We start from the raw sequence: 6,000 nt of genomic DNA, 5'->3' as shown, positions 1-6,000 counted from the left end.
AACTTAAGTTGCAGTTTATTCTTTTCTTTGCTCTGGATATTTTACTTTTGAGTTCAATCTGGTAGATTAAATTGAAACCCAGAATGGCTGTACGGTGCTCTAGAGCGACACATGGGTGAGTTGCTTCCTCCCTCAGTGTGGCTACTTGCTGCACTTTAGCCCAGAGCGGTCTGTGACAGGGAGTTGGGAACTAGGGTGTTGTTTTGCATGCGTTTATGTGGGTGGAGAGTATAAACGCTGCCGGATCCAGATTGCACTGCCGGGGATGTTATTTTCCCACAGCATGGTATAAATAGCCCGCTGGTGTAGGGTGATGGTGGGCATGCTGGGGTGCTGAAGGGAGGATCCCGTCCACACTAAACAGCACATTCCTGTCCACCTGGCCCTGCCACAGGTCAGTTTACAGGACGTGTTCACATACAGACACCAGCACTCCTCCTTCTCACCTGTTCAGTCACCCCTCCTCTCCTCCAGACATCTACCTCCAAAGGATGTCTCTGCTGCCGTTGGGCCGTGGCGCTCCCGGACTCTCCACCTTTTGACCACTGTGGAACGCTTTGACGCAAAAACTTTCTCATGCACGCCGTCTTAGTTCCTGACACAGTCCCCTCATTTTTGCAAGAAAATAACTTGTTAACACTAAATTAGTGTATCATGCTCTGCAACATGCACTGCATGGGTATGACCTTTGCTGATGACCTTAGCTTTAAATTAAGAGATTGTACAATCAGCGTAAATCAACCTCAAGCTACTGAGAGCAATGATTCCTGTGATAATGTTTTTTTTTATTTTTTATGACTTGGCTGCAATCTGTCAAATAGACAATAAAGCTGAAGCTTTTAAAAAACTTCCACAGGTATGTTTACCTTCCTTTGAGATTATCCCATGCCTGGCTGAGTGAATGATTACACCAACGCAGAGTGGATTGGTGAGCTTTTTTCACCTACCATAGTATCACTGTCCTCATTGTTTACATTAGAGTCATAAAACTTGAAGTTCACACAGGAAAATCATTTAGTGTGATTAAATACTTGGAAACCTTTAAATCTGATTCACACCGCTCTCTAAGCGAGAGGCATGTGGCGTCTTCTTGACTATATCCTTTTAATGCTGATATAAGTATAAGACTTGAAATATATCAGAGCAAGATCAAAACATCAAGTTCAAACTTTTTTGGTCCTTAAAATGCTGTAGAACCTAAATGCAAAATGACGAAATAGGTTTGAGGGTGTCGTTATTCCTACCTTTCTAGCATGGGGTCTTAACTCATCACTGAAAAAGGAAAAGGTGCTTATAAAAACCTAAATATACCCCCCTAGGTTTCCAGTCTATGAGGCCTGTTTATGCAGAAAAAGCTTTATATTAAAAGATACTTTGTTTGGGGTAGACTTTGTTTTTGTACAATGGATTCACATTTAATGAATCCCTTCAAAATTCCAAGCTGCGAATACTTGTCAGAACTATAAATGATCTCTGAGAATTGCAATAAGAAACTGCATTAAGTAAAAATAAGAATTAAGAGTATAAATGGTCTTAAAAGTATGATTAAAGAAACCAGAACCTCTGTTCTATTCAGCTGCTGATGCATGCAAATCATCTAACACAGTCGAGTAATGAAAAGTGTATCATTCCCTGCTGCTGCTAATAATAGAAAAGCATCAGATGCACACTTCACACTGGCTCTGCTGTCCAAAACGTAGAGACAGAGATTCCTCCTGAGCAGCAGGTACGGATTTAGTTTCCCATGGCTGTGGGACTGTGGGAAGACTGTGTGTTTATGGTTAGGGGGAGCACACACAATCACACATGCCCTCCCCAGCGTAATCAGTCAATACTTATACTCTGTGAGAGCCGCGCTCTGCTGAATAAATCTACAGTCTGACAGCTGGAGTCACCCTGACTGATGAAGCTCCATATCAGTGTGAAGAGCCCCCCGACACTGATGGAGGCAGCTCTCTCACCAGCATGGCAGCTGCTGATGGCTCTGATCCAGGCCAAGTTTTATTACTGCTCCGCAGTACACCTGATACACAAAGCTTTATAATCACAGGAGATGATTCAAAAGGAACTCTGCTAAAGTTTTTGGTTTCTTTTCCAACAGTCTTAAATACTGATTTATACTTATATGCCTTGCAGCAGTTTTCCTGTTAGTTGAAGTTTTCCATTTTGTCAGGTCAAACATCAGTGCATTTATTATTGATATCTGTATCAAGCAACAATACAGAGTGGTGCAAAACTGGGATGTTTCAGTTAAGATCTGAAAAGTGTGCCGTATATACATACTCGTCTCTGTTACAGAACTATGTGGAACCATATTCCAGTGCAATGATAGCTTTTAGTTTTTTTGTTTTTGTTTTTTTGGGGGCGGGTATGTCTAGCTGGTTTCCACATCTATTGACTGGAACATTGACGACCCTTCAATGAGTTTACTTCCAGCAGCTTTTTGCACGCTGGCCATGAGGTTTAATTTTCAGGCACAGCAGTGGTGCAGGGTTACCCATGTAAGGAGGCCTCAGCTCTGTGGTTTGAGTTCTAAACCGTAGAGGCCCTCACTGCATATCTTTATCATTAATGTCTCTAGACCTTCCTCCCTGAGGTGTCTGCTGTGCTTTTTAGCTTTATGATGCTGTTTGTAAACTAAAAATATTTTACAGACATGTCAAGACTTTTTGCTAATTGCCATCTTCTAATCAACTGACTTTACTGTATTACATCTGGAATATCACTGGTCTGGTGTTTCTTTGATCTGAATTAATCTCCATTGTTGGATTTAATTAATTTGAACTGATTATAATTAACCTTAAACAGTTTGACTGCAATATAAAAAGAATAAAATATTTTCTAACAAATTACGAAGATCTTCACAATCATGTATACTTAATAGGGCTGTTAAGGTGCTAAACTTACAACCCAACATTACTACTAAGGTATATATCTGATGCTCAATACTATTTTGGATCCTATAGGAATAAATAAAATGACAAATAATTAAAGGCATCAAAAATGTTTATGTTAACACAAAAATAATAACTTTGTAATTTCAACATAAAACTGCATGAAACTCAAAATGGTTACAAATTTTTGTTAAATAAGAATGCAAATAAATGCAAAATAAGTAACCTAAATATTACACTTCACAATATTTTAAGGTTGTCTGAGGTTTTATTTTTCTAATGAGAAAATAATCCAGACATGTGAAATGAACAATAAGCAAAGTATCCAAACAACTGTCCTTACTATCTATACCATAACTTTCAGCGTTGATATGTTTGAGAGTATCACTATTTTTAATAAAAAGAATACTGTGATTAAATTACACGCAAGAGGAGTCCGTTTTTACTAGCGGACATCTGAAGGTCAGGTAAAAAGGTTTCATTCAGGAGCATCAGAGTAATACAGGACACACTTTTCAGATTTGCATTTATAAAAAAGTAAAAACAGTCTAAGTTTGCTTGACATTTTTTTTAAACATGTTGTGTCTGTTGATAACTTTCTTCAGTTGGTTAACTTAACCTCTATCATCTTTCATAAGCACACCAGAGATGAGGAACTAATCAGTATTTTCTGCCTATGCGGCAGAGCCGCACCCTTTCTCCGCCGTCTCTCCTAAACTACAGAAGCCCACATCTGGGGTGACATCATTAGACAAACAGCCCTGCAGGCAAAGTGAACCTCTGAGCAGATTCATCTCACATTACTATATACCGTTAGATTGTGATTGGATGTACCAAAAGTTCATTTATAAACCAGCAAAACTTTGAAAAGATCCCTTTATTAAAATGACAAATCAGTAGGCAGCTAGAGAAAAAAGGAAAAGCCAACCAAAAGGCAGGGTTTGTTAATGTGAAGTGTATCTCACCAAATGTCTGAGCAGCAACGCCTGATAACAATCCACACATGCAGAGCAAAAGTCTGACCAGAGCAACAAAAGCAAAGGCACTCTTGGTACAGACCCCCTGAGGAGATCAATTTGCTCTCCTCTTGTTGCAGGCTATTCAGCAGGGTTGAATAGAGGACAAAGGGCGGCTTGCAGCAGCAGGAGGTTCAGCAATGTTTTCTAATGGGGTGTAAAGACAAACAAATGACTGGGATAAGGCGTGCTCTTGTCATTTGGGATGAGCCTGTGATTTACACCTGGATTACTCCCCTTGATAAGGGATAATTAGTCTGGGATTTCTGTGATCAGTCCTGATTTATCAAATTTAAGGGATGGTGTCAGGTCATTTCTATAGAAATAACACAAGGATAATCATAATTCCTCAGTTATGGTTTGATGCAATCTAAATTGAAGACAATAACACTTAATTGGTCAGAAATTGTGAGTATTTTAAATAACATAGCAGTATGTTGGACTTTATTATGACAGGAAATAATATTTTATCAAAACAATCAAAATTCTGATCAGGAGAGTTTATTTCTGGATGCATATTTTTCAGATTATGTCCAACAAGGGCTAGTTTAAAGTCTAAATTAAAGTAAAACAGATTGTTATAAATAGAAAATCAATAAAATGTATTTGTATAGCACATTGCAGCAGCAAAATATTTCAAAGCTCTTTACATCATATAAAAATAAGAATAAATGTGCAATAAAATCATTAAAAATATCACTCAAATACTCACTAAACATCAGAATTCTCACACAAAATCATAAACGCATCAACTAGATACACTTGATAAGGGATATGGTCAATGTGTAATAAGATGTTTTGGTTTGAGCAGCTTTTCACCTGGATTTGTTTAATGGACTTCAAATCAAAGGAAGCTCTAAACATATAAAGTAATTTCCATCAATCTTCTGCAAGAGCTTAATCCAAACTGAGTTACCTGGGGTGCTGGTGTCAAAATTTCTTGTAAGGAAAAGATTTATTAGCAGTGCATCCCATTTTATACAAAGAAAAGAAGACGACAAACATTTATTTGTTTGAATAGAATTAAATTGGAAAATGGACTTTAAGGGAACAAGAATTAAACATAAAAACGTAACAGTATACTGCAACTTTTCAATTTATGTTTGCTGGAGGAAACTATTAAATTGCATAATTCAGTGTTCTGAAGTACCATAAATTGAAGAAAAAAAAACAACCCTGAAAAAAAGAGAAAAATCATTACAATCATAAAGATAATAAACACTTTAATTAACTTTAATTGAATAACTGCGTTTGTGAATACCTTTGGCACTGCTATTGAGCGACTTAATGAGAAAATCAAGAAATAAGTGAAGATATAAGGAAGATAGTTACCTCCAGGTTTCTAGATTTCTAAGGATAATTTCAGGCTAAGGAGGGGGAGGGGTTTTTGTCCCAGAGAGAAACATGTGAATCATCAAAGACCTTCACTATAACTGATAATGGAGTCCTTACCCATAGTTAAGCAGTTCATCCCATTTTTTTCCTTACATCTTATAAGGGAATTTAACCAAATATTAGGGAAATCTGTGTATTATACTGAAGTTAGAAATTAACTGAATACTACTGATACAAAAAGGATTTAGCAAATAATTTCAGAGATAAGAAAACATGTATTTGTATTTAATGCCAGACAGCTAGGAAATCATATAGTCATATGACTTTTTAAACAGTAGATGTACATATTTGTTTGCAAGTGTATACCTTTATGATTGAAGACAATATAATACAATACTAATGTTTTAAACTAGACATTTTGAAAAACTGATGAGAAAGGGGCCAGAATGCCTGCTGAAAACATCACACTGAAGGAATTCCAAGATGATCTAAGATGTATTAGCAGGGGCGGATCTAGAAAAATATTTATGGGGTGGCGAGAGGGGGGCAGGAAGTTTTGAGGGGTGGCAACATATGGCATTTGTTTACACTGAATTTAATCACAGTTATCACAGTTCAGTGAGAATAGTATGTACAGTAAGTGTTTCATGTGAAACAGATCATATTAGAAATACATTGTACAATGAGATCTCACCTAATAGGAGATAGAAGAATGATAACACTACTTCTAGAGGGGCATTATCACAGGAAAGGTA

This window comes from Cyprinodon variegatus, unplaced genomic scaffold (assembly GCF_000732505.1).
Source record: "Cyprinodon variegatus isolate N-32 unplaced genomic scaffold, C_variegatus-1.0 Scaffold261, whole genome shotgun sequence".
NCBI lineage: Eukaryota > Metazoa > Chordata > Actinopteri > Cyprinodontiformes > Cyprinodontidae > Cyprinodon > Cyprinodon variegatus.
Note: the sequence above shows the minus strand (reverse complement) of the source record.